Source organism: Nerophis lumbriciformis, linkage group LG04, assembly GCF_033978685.3.
Source record: "Nerophis lumbriciformis linkage group LG04, RoL_Nlum_v2.1, whole genome shotgun sequence".
Lineage (NCBI taxonomy): Eukaryota > Metazoa > Chordata > Actinopteri > Syngnathiformes > Syngnathidae > Nerophis > Nerophis lumbriciformis.
The window spans coordinates 7,094,481-7,111,723 of NC_084551.2; the positions used below are offsets into that span (position 1 = coordinate 7,094,481).

Consider the following 17,243-nt stretch of genomic DNA (forward strand, 5'->3'; position numbering starts at 1 on the left):
TGCCACCTTTCCCAACTTCTTTGTCACGTGTTGCTGGCAACAAATTCTAAAGTTAATGATTATTGGGGACGGCGTGGCGCAGTGGGAGATTGGCCGTGCGCAACCCGAGGGTCCCTGGTTCAATCCCCACCTAGTACCAACCTCATCATGTCCGTTGTGTCCTGAGCAAGACACTTCACCCTTGCTCCTGATGGCTGCTGGTTAGCGCCTTGCATGGCAGCTCCCTCCATCAGTGTGTGAATGTGTGTGTGAATGGGTAAATGTGGAAGTAGTGTCAAAGCGCTTTGAGTACCTTGAAGGTAGAAAAGCGCTATACAAGTACAATCATTATCATTATCATTTATTTGCAAAAAAAAAAAAAATGTTTATCATTTTGAACATCAAATATGTTGTCTTTGTAGCATATTCAACTGAATATGGGTTGAAAAGGATTTGCAAATCATTGTATTTCGTTTATATTTACATCTAACACAATTTCCCAACTCATATGGAAACGGGGTTTGTAGATTTAGATGTAACATTTAGATTTAACATTTGTATTTAACATTTGTATTTAGATTTAACATTTGTATTTAACATTTCTATTTAGATTTAACATTTCGATATAAAATTTAGAGTCAACATTTAATTTGAACCTGTGTGCTAAATGTGACAAAAGCGTGATAAATGTGAGAAAAGTGTGACTGAATTTTTACATTCGGCATCCCATAATATCTAAAATGTCATGGAATTTATAAAAATAAGACAAAGAGGGCATAAGATATAGATCTCATCACTGTAACATTTACCTGACATTTCCATGGTTGTCGATTTTTTGCAGATTTTTTCTCTCATTAGGAACAGCTATAGTGACTGTGACATTGAAATATTCGGCACAAAATTTAAGTCATCATTTGAACAATTGTAATATTTTGTGGCCATTAATACCGATTTTTTTTTTTTAAAGATAATTCCACCACAGATCACCTTCTTTAATTTAAATGTTGTATGTATTCTTACAGGTGATGCTCTTTGTCTCCAGAAGATGGGGCTGCTGGGTGAATTTTCTATGCGAGGGCTTCCCTGTCAATTTTAAAACGCAGTACGCAGCGAATTTGACAGGAAATTGAGGTGTGTTTTTTTTTGCCTTCAAAATAAAAATATTCCCCGGGGAATAATTAAATGTCTTTTATTTCGAAACTTCGGGCTGGAAGTAACTTTGGTTAAATCCCCTTCTTTGACGGTGGCGTGAAGCACGAGATGTCCAAATAAGGAATCCGGTTGTTTCCTGCGAGGGGAGCGGAGACAAGACTCAACCGAAGCCGCGAGCTGGACAGTGGAAGGCGGCTCCAGGGATGAGCTCGAGCCGGTGAAACCCTCACAAGTCACCCGGAAGACTGTAAAAACTCTTGGATTTTTTTTTATTTTTTTTTTAAACTAATTATGTGAAAACTATCACAGCACGTGTTGACGGATTCTCTGTCAATTCATTAAAAAGACAAGGAGTAACAAAAAAAAGGAGCGATTAAAGTCGTCATTTTTGTACCATTTATCACAACCAACGAACTTGTTTGGGATTTCATTTCAAACATTTTAGGCATTTGTGGATTTCGTGGAGCTATCCTTGGAGTTATTGCCATGTCTTTTCCCCAAAAATATCGGAATAAGTATCCAGTGAATTACTTCAAGGTAAAGTAAATGTTTCCTATTTTGTTTTAAATCAAGTTTTATGAATGTAATTTGTTCCACGTTGGTGTTTTGTGACAATGTGAGCTAACGTGAGTATAATTACCAAGCATTTGCAGCTGTCAATTCTAATTTATGCTTACTTCTAAAGTGGTGATATTTGTAAGGAAGATAAACTGTCGAGGGATTTGCCTGTTTTTCCACCCACTTAATTCACAAAACTGCAATATAATATCATTATTTGTTCTTGAATCAACTTTAAAAGGTGCGATTAACGGTAATTAAAAATCAAACGTGAGCCTTGGGGTTATCAATAAACATGTATTTTGTTGAAATAATGACACTAACACTAATAATGATACATTTTGGTTGGTTTAAAGTTGGTTTTAAGGATATAGAAATGCAATCTGTATTTATTATTATTATTATTTTTATTTTTTTTGGAGGGGGGACAAAAAAAAAAGTGTCTGTTTTCTCATTACCTGTATTATGATTTCCCTATCAAATTAATAAATAAATACTATATATATAAAAAAAAAAAAATGCAATCTGTATTCCATAAAACGTATTGCACATATTGTAGATACTTATTTAGGCACATGTTAAAAAAACAACAACAACCCAAAACAAGAAGAAAATAACTACATAGTGATGTTTCAAACATGTTTACATTTACATGTCTACAGTTCCACATTCCTTTCTTGAGCTTAAACACCACAACAATGAATGAATAAATGCCAACGCAGTTTGCATGATTTGCTGGTTAATTTACTGTATGGTTCAAATAATTTACTGAATTTGTGATGGATCATGTGGAATTAATCAATCAGGTTCAATATTGTGATCAAGCTATTGTCTTTGTACTTTTTAAACACTGAGTTTGAAAAATTTCTTAAACTGGATCATAGCAGTACATTGTTTGACGTCTTTGCTTAATCCTTTCCATAATTTATTTCCACATACTGATATGCTAAAGGTTTTAAGTGTTGTGCGTGCATACATATATTTGACATTGCATTTTTCTCGAAGATTATATTTGTCCTCTTTTTTTTTGAGGAGAATTGTTGTATATTCTTGGGTATTTACATTATAGTTTGCTTTGTACATCATTTTAGCTGTTTGCAAAAGCACAGTCTTTTAATTTAATTTAATTTTAATTTTAATTCAGTAAATAAAAGATTTTAATGATCTCGAAAACCAATTGTTATTCTAATTTATTCTAATTTACTACAGTAGTTGCACACACACGTGGTGAATCAAGCAGTGAAGAAGTAGTTAATTTTGCATATTTATCAATGAGTGATGTGTAACACATTTTGGAATTTCTTCCCAAAAACACAAATTTAATTTGCCAGCTTTAACTTTAAACTTAAAATGAAATATCCATCAGTGTAAAGTAAGCTCTGCATCCATTTTAACCGTAAGAGACGGTGAGAGAGGTGGAGATTGTGCATTTGAATTTTCTTAGGTAGGCACATGTCAATAGTCAATAGTAGGGATGTCCGATAATGGCTTTTTGCCGATATCCGATATTCCGATATTGTCCAACTCTTTAATTACCGATATCAACCGATACTGATATATACAGTCGTGGAATTAACACATTATTATGCCTAATTTGGACAACCATGTATGGTGAAGATAAGGTCCTTTTTTAAAATATTAATAAAATAAGATAAATAAATTAAAAACATTTTCTTGAATAAAAAAGATAATAAAACAATATAAAAACAGTTACCGGTACATAGAAACTAGTAATTAATGAAAATGAGTAAAAATAACTGTTAAAGGTTAGTACTATTAGTGGACCAGCAGCACGAACAATCATGTGTGCTTACGGACTGTATCCCTTGCAGACTGTATTGATATATATTGATATATAATGTAGGAACCAGAATATTAATAACAGAAAAAAACAACCCTTTTGTGTGAATGAGTGTGAATGGGGGAGGGATTGTAAGTGTATCTTTGTGTTTTTTATGTTGTTTAACAAAAAAAAACAAAAAAAAAACGATACCGATAATAAAAAAAACGATATCGATAATTTCTGATATTACATTTTAAAGCATTTATCGACATCTCTAGTCAATAGTTGTCTGCTGTGTTGGTACAATCATCTTTGAAAAAAAAAAAAAAGCCAATTCCTGTAAAAAGGCATGTTTATTTTATTTTTTTTCAAAATCATAGCGATGTATTTTTATGAAGCAAACAGGAAAAAAATATCTTGTGACAAACGCCACAGGTGAGAATATATTTATTTGGACAGGTAAAATCAATCAATCAATCATCAATCAAAGTTTATTGATATAGCCCTAAATCACAAGTGTCTCGAAGGGCTGCACAAGCCACAACGACAACCAGGGAAAGAAAAAAACTCAACCCAATCAAGTTAAACCTGTGCAAGAATGATGAGAGAAGAGGAAATTACTCCAAAAAATATGACAAACATGGCACAGATTTAACATGTGAGTGAATATGAACTATTTTGTGTGAGAATGTTGGCAAAAGGCTTAAAAAGCAACCTGTAAAAGTAAACTATTTGGAATATGTATATCATCATTAATGGGGATGCTTTATGAGAAGCTTATTTGCTCGTGATATCATGTGGCAAATGGAAATATTTTCCAAATGTAAACACCAACTTGATTTAAGAAAGAGAACGGTCACTCTCAATATACTGGAATTAAAAAGGCTCCCTTGACAAAGTTTGATGTTGCATGCTAATATTTATGCAGATGTTATGGGCCGTCTAGACGGATAAGAATAATAATAAAAAAGGATTAGGAAAATAGATTTGTGGCAAATGCTGTGGACTTGGCTGGGAGTCATAGGGATGAGACAAGCCAGCAACACGACACAGGCCCTTTTCAGAATCATCCATGCATGCTTTTTTTTAACCTACATGTCCCCTTTTGTTTCTGCATCTTACGTTTTCCTGTTGCCATTTAAATTCTTCTATGGCCAACTTCCTTGCCTTCCCATTCTCTGATCACAACCCCCTCCCACCCGTACCCTCAAAAACAGGACCACGATGTCAAAGGCTGTCTGCCATCAAGAACCCTCATATCTGAATTGGTGACATCAGAGGGTGAGAGAGGAGACAGTGTGGCAGTAGTACAAAGGCACTTATTGAAAGAAGAGATATGAATAGATGGGTAATACAGAAACCGTCAGCGGGACGACAGAAGATGGATTAAAAACACTATCAAGAGGGAATGTAAATACGGCACGGTGTGACATAGACCGACTAGTGCTATTCTGCTGCCTCTGAGAGGGACAGATGACTTTGCTCTGCCCACTGAGGTTCAAAATAAATACAGTAGACAGCTTTCGTTACTCAAACATTTCAGTAACCCTCGCTTCATTAAGGTAAACAATACCCAGATCGACTTCTTAATGATGTACTAAAGCTTTACAGCAATTTGATTATTTTGACCAAGTCCTGCAAACGTACAGGCTTGCAGAATCAAGTGATCGCTCTTGGCCAGTTGCATATATAACCGTTATCTTGAAATTTTTTTAAATAAACAGCCTGACTCCAAAGTAATATATAGTCAAATCCCCGGGCAAGGTCTATCAAAGATGTCATGCGATTAATGCAATACAGAGAGCGGGGAATTGGAAATGTAGCGATAGAAATGACATCCCGTCATATACTGGAAGTAAACAACAATAAGGCTTTTTAGTCAATCAATCAATCAATCAATCAACTTTATTTATAAAGCACATTTAAAATTTACCACAGGGGTAGCCAAAGTGCTGTACAATGGGCAGGTTAAAAGATAATACGAGTACCGAGCAAACACAACACAACACAAACAGAACACGATAAAAAATAAATAAATAAAATAGAATAAATACAAACATAAAAACAGGTTCCCACCATGTGTATTATGGGGCGCCATTGCAGGATGGATATCACTCAGTGTTAAAAGCCATGGAATAAAAGTATGTTTTTAAGAGAGATTTAAAAACAAGAAGAGAGGAGGCTTGTCTAATACTAGGTCGGAGGTAGGTCGTTCCAGAGCTTGGGAGCAGCAACGGCGAAAGCTCTGTCACCTCTAAGCTTCAGCCTTGTGCCATTCAATAGGAATGGTATCATTTAATGACTCATTTTGCACTGCCGTATAGAAAACAGTGTGTCCCACAGTGACAAGACTGCAATCTATTTGTGGGGGTGAGATGGATGGGAGCTACAGTACAGTACAGTACAGTACAGTGGTACCTCGGGGTACAAGTCAAACTTGTGCTGTGACACAGCTCCTACCTCAAAGAACTTGCATTCCGAACAGCGTTTTCCATTGAAATGAATTCAGTTCAGTTCAGTTTCGGTTTATTTGGAACCATGCACACGATACAATGTAATGCATCACACATTTCCAGTTGTTTCGTTACAGCACGTCCGAAAAGGAGTAGGAAGAAGCAGAGCTTATTTAATCCTACCCCTTTTCATACCATAGCAATTTTATCCAATTTCCTTGTTCTCTGTAACAGTAAAGTGAACAAATAAATAATGAATAATATACCATAGTAAGCAAATAAATATTAAATACATAAATATTTGTCTTAATTAAAAAAAAAAAGGGTTCAAGATGTTCATAATTCTTGTTCTGTGTACTTTGTGAACACTTGTAGTTTGAACAGTCTCTTAAACTGAATCATATTGCTGCTTTGTTTGATTTCTTTGGTTAATCCATTCCATAACTTAATTCCACATACAGATATGCTAAAGGTTTTAAGTGTTGTACGAGCATACAAATGTTTTAAATTAGATTTTCCTCTAAGGTTATATTTCTCCTCTTTTGTTGAAATATAATTGTTGCACAATCTTGGGTAGCAGGTTGTAGTTTGCTTTATACATCATTTTAGCTGTTTGCAAATGCACCAAATTGTTGAATTTCAATAATTGTCATTTAATAAATAATATGTTCTCTATATCCAACAATTGAAATCTATTTCATTCGTGCTTAGCCCCCGAAAACATCACCATTTTGATATGTAATGTATATGTACTATGAATTGATTAACGTGGACCCCGACTTAAACAAGTAGAAAAACTTATTCGGGTGTTACTATTTAGTGGTCAATTGTACAGAATATGTACTGTACTGTGCAAACTACTAATAAAAGTTTCAATCAATCAATTAATACATTATTTAATATGCGACAAAGAAAAATATACTTTTGGATAATAAATATTGGATCATAAACAACGCAATAAAATGTACTACAAACAACTACGGTATAGAACTTTAGGATTGGCCCATTTGGCAAAAAAAGACTATCACAATGATTTTTGATTATTGGTTTCTTTAATTCAATGAATATCATCGATGTCTTATTCCCAGTACTCTCCTTCACACTTACTTTATTCATTCCCATAGTTGGAAAACTGAAGTTATGTCGATCTCTCGCAATAATATTATTGATATTGCTTTTTTATCCTGCACTACAACGAGCTAATGCAACACAATTTTATTCTTATCTGTGCTGTAAAGTTACAATTTGAATGACAATAAAAGGAAGTCTAAGTCTCTAAATAAGCTAATGCTCGCGATTAAGACACTGGATGTTTTGGTGGGATGTTTAAGCGGTACATTGTGGCATTTGCTATGCCAAATAGTCAGTCCCGCTAGGACAGGGGTGTCAAACCGGCCGGATCAGGCCCGCAAACAGGTTTTATCTGGCCCGCGAGATGATTTTGGTTAGTATAAAAATTAGCTGAAATTTTTGAATGAAAGAAACTGCTCTTCTATATGTGTCCACTGGATGTCGCAATAGCAATTCTTTGTATCCCCTAACGCAGGAGTGCGCATGACTTCAGAGGGGGCGGAGCTATGTGCTCGGTTAAACCTCTTAAGCCTCAAGCTGTTTGTTTACGTGCTATTTTTATTTCTCTTTGCTATTTGGGCTTATTGGACCCTAATTAGAACAAAAACTAAGAATCATCTTTTGATATGATGTACTTAGTCCATAAGTACACAACCGTGTACTTCATGTTTAGTGACATGCTAATTCTTATTTTTTACACTTTTTTTTTTCCAAATTCCATTGTATGTTATACTCTTCTGATACCACCAGATGGCAGTATAAGTGTCCACATAAGCGGCCATAAAACCCCAATTCAGTAGTGTACACAATTTTGGAAATAAGAGCTAAAAGGTGCTGTCCACGCATGTGGCCACTAAGCCTTTAGAAGATAGAGGACTGGGGACACATTATCTGGGCGCACATAATAAATATGCTGAAATAACATGTATCCCCTTCTAATTTCATGTGTGATTCATGAAATGAGTCCAAATTCACAGGTTTTGTTGTAGATGATGCTACATATGTACAGAATAAACCACGTGATGTTAGTACATCAGTTGAGGAAAATGAGTAAATTACATTAATAACATGCTGTAATTTGATTTTGATGTTACTATTTATTACATCTTCTGATACACCAACGAGAGCATTTTAAAACTCTGCCAGACTCGCACCTATTTGACTGATGAACATTATCACATCATTTATTCAGAAATGATAAATCACGACAAATGAAGATAGACTACTATGAACAGCAACATGTAAGTGTAAAAAAACAACAACATTATGATTTGTAAGTTTTCAGATCGTGCTTGTTCTATTTTTAAACAAAGAAAACAATCTGAAGTTGTCTTTATTTTTAAGTTATCATGACATGATTTTACCAGTCCGGCCAATTTGGGAATAGATTTTCCTCTATGTGGCCCCTGGTCTAAATAGGTAATGACACCCCGGCTCTAGGGTCATCGGATCGGATATTTGCCTTTCTTAACTGATTGGTAATTGGCTGAAGAGCTGCGAGTCCAATCAATCTTTACCTCAGCTACAGCTGGGGGAAATAATCGATTTTCGGACAAGAACAATCGTAAAATCGATTAATAAACGTCGATAATCGATGTATTTATTGTAAATAAAGTAATGCAGATAGTTCTAAAATTTGGGTGACTGCAGCGAGCCACCTTACCGAGAGATCTGACCAGCTCCTTTTATTATAGGGCTCTAATGTTCCAGTTTTGCACACTTTTGTTGGAATCATTTTAACTGTTTCTTATTACAAATGCACTGTTTTTTAAAGTTGCCAATATTATCGGCCGATAAATGCTTTAAAATGTAATATCGGAAATTATCGGTGTCGGTTTCAAGATTATCGGTATCTGTTTCAAAAAGTAAAATTTATGACTTTTTAAAACGCCGCTGTGTACACGGACGTAGGGAGAGGTACAGAGCGCCAATAAACCTTAAAGGCACTGCCTTTGCGTGCCGGCCCAGTCACATAATATCTATGGCTTTTCACACACACAAGCGAATGCAAGGCATATGTTGTTATGTTGGATCCACTATGGACTGGACTCTCACAATATTATGTCAGACCCACTCGACATCCATTGCTTTCGGTCTCCCCTGGGGGGGGGGGGTTACCCACATATGCGGTGCTCTCCAAGGTTTCTCATAGTCATTCACATCGACGTCCCACTGGGGTGAGTTTTTCCTTGCCCTTATGTTGGATCCACTATGGACTGGACTCTCACAATATTATGTCAGACCCACTCGACATCCATTGCTTTCGGTCTCTACTAGAGGGGGGGGGTTACCCACATATGCGGTCCTCTCCAAGGTTTCTCATAGTCATTCACATCGACGTCCCACTGGGGTGAGTTTTTCCTTGCCCTTATGTTGGATCCACTATGGACTGGACTCTCACAATATTATGTCAGACCCACTCGACATCCATTGCTTTCGGTCTCCACTAGAGGGGGTGGGGGGGTTACCCACATATGCGGTCCTCTCCAAGGTTTCTCATAGTCATTCACATCGACGTCCCACTGGGGTGAGTTTTTCCTTGCCCTTATGTTGGATCCACTATGGACTGGACTCTCACAATATTATGTCAGACCCACTCGACATCCATTGCTTTCGGTCTCCACTAGAGGGGGGGGGGTTACCCACATATGCGGTCCTCTCCAAGGTTTCTCATAGTCATTCACATCGACGTCCCACTGGGGTGAGTTTTTCCTTGCCCTTATGTGGGCTTTGTACCGAGGATGTCGTTGTGGCTTGTGCAGCCCTTTGAGACACTTGTGATTTAGGGCTATATAAATAAACATTGAATGATTGATGCGTGGTCAACAGCCATACAGGTCACACTGAGGGTGGCCGTATAAACAACTTTTAACACTGTTGCAAATATGCGCCACACTGTGAACCCACACCAAACAAGAATGACAAACACATTTCGGGAGAACATCCGCACCGTAACACAACATAAACACAACAGAACAAATACCCAGAACCCCATGCAGCACTAACTCTTCCGGGACGCTACAATATACAACCCCCCCCCCCCCCCCCACCCCCCCACCCCCCCACCTCAACCCCGCCTCCTCCAACCCCGCCAACCTCAACCTCCTCATGCTCTCTCAGGGAGAGCATGTCCCAAATTCCAAGCTGCTGTTTTGAGGCATGTTTTAAAAAAAATAAATAAAAAAAATAATGCACTTTGTGAAAGTCAAAGTATAGCATTTCCCATAGTTGTAGTGGGTATCAGGATTATCTCAGGGAGAGCATGTCCCAAATTCCAAGCTGCTGTTTTGAGGCATGTTAAAAAAAAAAAAAATGCACTTTGTGACTTCAATAATAAATATGGCAGTGCCATGTTGGCATTTTTTTCCATAACTTGAGTTGATTTATTTTGGAAAACCTTGTTACATTGTTTAATGCATCCAGCGGGGTATCACAACAAAATCAGGCATAATATTGTGTTAATTCCACGACTGTATATATCGGTATCGGTTGATATCGGAATCGGTAATTAAAGAGTTGGACAATATTGGAATATCGGATATCGGCAAAAAAGCCATTATCGGACATCTATAGTCAAAAGCAATCATTTATTTTTTTTGTTCTTCTTATTACAAACTATTCATGGGGTTGTTTTTGTTGTTGTTTACAAACTCAGGGAGTAAGTCTCTGTATACGGGAAGGCTTTGAGGGCAAAACCCAAATGATTTAAATGAGAGCCAATAGTAGTTTTTCTTTTGTTTAGTGACTGTGCACTACACACTTTATTTTGTATGTCGGGTTCGATATCACACATTTGATATCATCATATAATTTACAACAATACAAATTAATTCTGAATGTAATTGGATAAGTGATAGGGTATTTTAGCTTCTCGCTGTAAAACATTTTCAGTTCTATGATTTATTGTCAGAGTATCAGATCGGAACTGGAAATCGGATCTGAGGCCAAAGAAATTGGATCGGGATTGGAGGCCAAAAATGTTGTTCGGGACATCCCTAGTTGGAACATGAATGAATGTCGTCAAGCGTAAAATAAACATGAAGAAAGTCTGCAGGTTGTGGATGACAGAGCTCGTGGAAATATTTCTTTCTGTATTTATAATTTATTATTATTATTCGTTAAATAATAATAGTACTTAAATAAGTAGATATAGTAAATAACTAATTAATTAAAGCAGTGCAGTAATTTGACAGTGAGCTCTGAGTATGTGCTTTTTATGTCTATTGTTAAGTATGTGCACCATAAAATGAGTAAAACACCAATACAGTATTTGTTTTCCATTTTTTCTGCAGTAACGTGCTTTTTGAGTTTAAGAATTACACGGAACAGTTAAAACATTAATAGCAAAATCATGACCTCACAAGTTGAGTAAATGTTATTGAGAAAAAAAACAAAGCCTTAAAAAGCATTCAGGCATTTTAGGCTGCGACAATCACAAAAAAAGACTGCAAAATCTTTTAGGGACGGACTTGCGTTTGGGGATGCTTGTAACCCCAGTTTTTGCTCATAACCTAAAGTACAATAAGACATGATTCAAGACAGCTCATGTGCCGAAAAGCTCATAAGCTGCTGCACTCGTATTCCAATGTATGTACATGATGCCGTCGTCTAATTTGCTCAAATCGCCATGATGCATGTCATTTAAAAAAGGCTCAAAAAAGCCATAAATATGTATATATTTTTTAATTTTTTGAAATGTTTTATTTTATTTTATTTTGTCCAGTCCAGCTACTCAGGCAAATCATATAGTTGATATAGATGCCCGTATCGGCTGTACAGATTATTTTACAAAAGAGAAGTGTGGGATACTTCTCTTGTTGCCTTATTTGTATTTGACTTTATTAAATTCCATCCATCCATCCATCTTCTTCCGCTTATCCGAGGTCGGGTTGCGGGGGCAGCAGCCTAAGCAGGGAAGCCCAGACTTCCCTCTCCCCAGCCACTTCGTCCAGCTCTTCCCAGGGGATCCCGAGGCGTTCCCAGGCCAGCCAGGAGACATAGTCTTCCCAACGTGTCCTGGGTCTTCCCCGTGCCCTAAACACCTCCCTTGATTTATATTATTATTTGGGCCGGAGCAGGAGGGGATAGAAAGAGATAAAAAGGAAGACAGAGGGAGATAAGACAAAGAGACAACAAACACAACAACAACAACAACAGAACAGCATCAGCGAATAGGACATGTACAACTATGATGGTAAAAGTAATAGCAAAGAAGCAGTTAGTGAAATTAATATTTATAACACCGAAATGACAATGAGCATTATTACACTACAAATGGAGCAATACAAATACCAATAGAAATAGCGCTATTGATCATGAATAATAACAATAATTTACCTCTATCAACAATACAATTGTTTCAAATGCAACAATACATATATGTAATGATAACTTGACATACAAAAGAAAGCAGATAAATGGAGGGGAAGAAAGAGAAGCGAACTGTATTAACCTTGTAGATTGTTATAGTAGCAATAGGTTAAGCTTTGTCAGTGTGCCATGTGTTACCCAGTTTCCCCTAGGGCAACAACGTTAATATATGTTTGATGAAACGTGATTATATGCATGAGTGTATGTATGCATATGTACAGTATGTGTATATGTATGTTTGTACAGTGAATACATATGTACAGTATGTGTAAATGTATGTTTGTACAGTGAATGCATATGTACAGTATGTGTATATATATGTTTGTACAGTGAATACATATGTACAGTATGTGTATATGTATGTTTGTACAGTGAATGTGCGTGTGGATGTACGAACTTTGAGTGTGTAGGTATGTACTGCATTTGTGTATGTATGTGGGAGCGTAGGTACTTATGTGTGCGCGTATGTCATACTTGCCAACCTTGAGACCTTCAATTTCGGGGGGTGGGGGGCGTGGTTGGGGGCGTGGTTAAGAGGGGAGGAGTATATTTACAGCTAGGATTCACCAAGTCAAGTATTTCAAATATATATATATAAGAAATACTAAGTCAAATATTTCATATATATATATATATATATATATATATATATATATATATATATATATATATATATATATAAATAAAAGAAATACTTGAATTTCAGTGTTCATTTATTTACACGTATACACACACATAACACTCATCTACTCATTGTTGAGTTAAGGGTTGAATTGTCCATCCTTGTTCTATTTGTCACTATTTTTCTAACTATGCTGAACGCCCTCTCTGATGATGCATTGCTGTGTGGCACGCACAAAAGTGCTTTCATCAAATGCACTAGATGGCAGTATTGTCCTGTTTAAGAGTGCCACAACATTGCTGTTTACTGGCAGACGAACTGCTTTACTGTAGACAAAAACGTGACTGCTGTTGTTGTGTGTTGTTACCGCGCTGGGAGGACGTTAATGAAACTGCCTAACAATAAACCTACATAAGAAACCAAGAACTCGCCCTCCATCATTCTACAGTTATAACGTCATTGGGCAGATACGCTGTTTATATTGTGTGCCTGAATTTCGGGAGATTTTCGGGAGAAAATTTGTTCCGGGAGGTTTTCGGGAGAGGCGCTGAATTTCGGGAGTCTCCCGGAAAATCCGGCAGGGTTGGCAAGTATGGCGTATGTATGTATATATGTATGAATAATTGTGTGTATGTGAGTATATATGCATATTTTTATGATGACATAAATATATTTAAAGACAAATATTTGTGTTATTGTCAGTTTTAGCATCAACATTTAAGGGTTTTTTTCATTACATTATGCCTTTTTGCTCTATTTGTTGTGGTCCGAAAATGGCGTTCAGGCAACACTTTGGACATCTTTGGTATTTCATTGTAAAGGCAAAATGTTGCCAAATCACAGAAGAGTGTCTCCAATTTCTGTCTTTTAAGCAAACAAGCCTGTGAAGGTGTTCCGCACGCTTCCACACATTGCCTTTCACTGTGGTGTTAATGCACACTCTGAGTTTATGGAGGCGCCGTTTGACCGCATGCATTTGATTCGGAGTAGGCATGACGCGAGAAACATTTCTTGTCTTTCAATTTTAACGCGATTTCAGAGCATGTGCCAGTTGTGCCAAATCTGTTCATGGCGGTCCAAGTATATGAATATATGTGAAAGGGTGGAAAATAACATTAACTTGCGCCTTAATATAATGGTTGGGTAAACACTGTCAGTACAGTTGGGAGGAATATATTTGCTTTGGGAAATTGCCCGGTTGAAAAAAATAGGAAATTGGACTGGGTGGAAGCTCTTCGACGAGGCACAGATCTCTGAAACCGCTCACGGACCGCAATACCGTTTTGCTGCACCATCACTCTGACATCTCCCCCTTGTATGCGATGGCTGCTTCTACGGTGTAATGCGTGCAACAAAACTTGTTGAAAAAATAGAAATGTGCCCATACAGCTTGAAATTTAATTAAAAAAAACAACATGGAGAAAATCATTATGAAAAAGGTCATTTTACATCATTAATCACAATGAATAGAATCCAGTAGAAAAGAACACATTTTTGCTGCAAGCTGCAAACCAGTGGTGACATTCTTGAACAGAGAGCTCAGATTAGGCTTTGCTAGGAAACACTCCCCAGTTGTGGGATTTACAAACCCCGTTTCCATATGAGTTGGGAAATTGTGTTAGATGTAAATATAAACGGAATACAATGATTTGCAAATCCTTTTCAACCCATATTCAGTTGAATATGCTACAAAGACAACATATTTGATGTTCAAACTGATAAACATTTTTTTTTTTTTTGCAAATAATCATTAACTTTAGAATTTGATGCCAGCAACACGTGACAAAGAAGTTGGGAAAGGTGGCAATAAATACTGATAAAGTTGAGGATTGCTCATCAAACACTTATTTGGAACATCCTGCAGGTGAACAGGCAAATTGGGAACAGGTGGGTGACATGATTGGGTATAAAAGTAGATTCCTTGAAATGCTCAGTCATTCACAAACAAGGATGGGGCGAGGGTCACCACTTTGTCAACAAGTGCGTGAGCAAATTGTTGAACAGTTTAAGAAAAACCTTTCTCTACCAGCTATTGCAAGGAATTTAGGGATTTCACCATCTACGGTCCGTAATATCATCAAAGGGTTCAGAGAATCTGGAGAAATCACTGCACGTAAGCAGCTAAGCCCGTGACCTTCGATCCCTCAGGCTGTACTGCATCAACAAGCGACATCAGTGTGTAAAGGATATCACCACATGGGCTCAGGAACACTTCAGAAACCCACTGTCAGTAACTACAGTTGGTCGCTACATCTCTAAGTGCAAGTTAAGACTCTCCTATGCAAGGCGAAAACCGTTTATCAACAACACCCAGAAACGCAGTCGGCTTTGCTGGGCCTGAGCTCATCTAAGATGGACTGATACAAAGTAGAAAAGTGTTCTGTGGTCTGACGAGTCCACATTTGAAATTGTTTTTGGAAACTGTGGATGTTGTTTCCTCCGGACCAAAGAGGAAAAGAACCATCCGGATTGTTATAGGTGCAAAGTTGAAAAGGCAGCATGTGTGATGGTATGGGGGTGTATTAGTGCCCAAGACATGGGTAACTTACACATCTGTGAAGGCACCATTAATGCTGAAAGGTACATACAGGTTTTGGAGCAACATATGTTGCCATCCAAGCAACGTTACCATGGACGCCCCTGCTTATTTCAGCAAGACAATGCCAAGCCACGTTTTACGTCAACGTGGCTTCATAGTAAAAGAGTGCGGGTACTAGACTGGCCTGCCTGTAGTCCAGACCTGTCTCCCATTGAAAATGTGTGGCGCATTACGAAGCCTAAAATACCACAACAGAGACCCCCGGACTGTTGAACAACTTAAGCTGTACATCAAGCAAGAATGGGAAAGAATTCCACCTGAGAAGCTTAAAAAATGTGTCTCCTCAGTTCCCAAACGTTTACTGAGTGTTGTTAAAAGGAAAGGCCATGTAACACAGTGGTGAACATGCCCTTTCCCAACTACTTTGGCACGTGTTGCAGCCATGAAATTCTAAGTTAATTATTATTTGCAAAAAAAAAAAAAAAATTTATGAGTTTGAACATCAAATATCTTGTCTTTGTAGTGCATTCAATTGAATATGGGTTGAAAAGGATTTGCAAATCATTGTATTCGGTTTATATTTACATCTAACACAATTTCCCAACTCATATGGAAACGGGGTTTGTAAATGACGAGAAGAGAAGAAGAAATAACTCATAAAGCATACCACATTATCAAATGCCTCGCACATGGGAGAGGAAATGTCATGAGGATGTACGACTGCGATGCTAATAGAATATGAATATGAATGTTTATAGAATCAGCAAAATCAAAGTGTACATCTCTGTACTCTCTGCTTGCCATTAATTAGTCACCGGGGGAAAAAAAATATCTGACTCGGACTACGGGCGAAGGTGATCACAAATTATGATATACTACTTTGTATAATTGTACGTGTCAAAGTAGTGGCGCTCACTGGTGCATAAGGCTGGGCGATATGGACGAAAAAGTATATCTCAATATATTTTTTACTTAAACTCGATATTCCATATACTGTATATCTCAATATATTTTCCGGTGAAAGTATACCTATAAAGATATTGATTTATGAGCGAGATTCACTGAAATTTAAGTGAATGACAACTGTACTGTAAACAGTCAGTGGCACTTTTAGTAACCCACTTAGTCAAGATGGCTATTAACAGCACAGAAAATAAACTGTTTAAGTAGCACAGAATTACATAACATAAATAAAATAGAAAAATATTATTTCTACGTAAAAATAAATAACATAGCTGTGCAAATAATACAAAATGTATCAAACTCAGATAAAATTAAAGCTGCAAGCAGCATTGGTCGGGCCCGCGTATTTGGCAGGTGCTAGTCCTAACTGTCCCAATACTTTTGTCCAGTGATAGTCATAAGTGTCCCAATACTTTTGTCTACTTTTAGTCTGAAGTGTCCCAAGACTTTTGTCTAGTGTACCTACCTTGTCTGCATTGTGTGGGCACGTAGGTGCTTCCTGCTTTTAAGCAGCCATCTTAAAAAAACAGCAGCGCAGCAGCATCAGCGCAGCGGGTCTTTGAAGGGTCATAAAATCAAAACCGGAGCAGTTAGAAAAAAAGCGCTTGTCATTGTAATCACAAGGGTTCAATCTCTCTCCTGTGTTAGTTTGAAGGCGAAACGACAAACGCGCTCAGAGGAGTTTGTTTTTGAAGGAAGGTGACCGGTTTTTACAAAAAATTTGTTGTGAAGGGGGAATAGCAAACTTCCTGT

The 17,243-nt window shown here is 37.3% G+C and overlaps 1 protein-coding gene across 6 annotated transcripts in view; it reads left to right on the plus strand.

Annotated features, from left to right (window-relative positions):
* The first annotated feature begins 1,124 nt into the window (after positions 1 to 1,124).
* adgrb1a (adhesion G protein-coupled receptor B1a) overlaps positions 1,125 to 17,243 on the plus strand; it is a 432,260-nt gene continuing 416,141 nt past the window's right edge. For 3 of the 6 annotated variants that reach the window (XM_061948442.2, XM_061948465.2, XM_061948474.2), the window contains exon 1: positions 1,126 to 1,668. The gene's annotated coding sequence lies outside the window, so the exon portion shown is untranslated. Of the gene's footprint in view, positions 1,669 to 17,243 lie in introns of all 6 variants that reach the window. The other 3 variants (XM_061948457.2, XM_061948450.2, XM_061948481.2) reach the window with 2 other exon arrangements.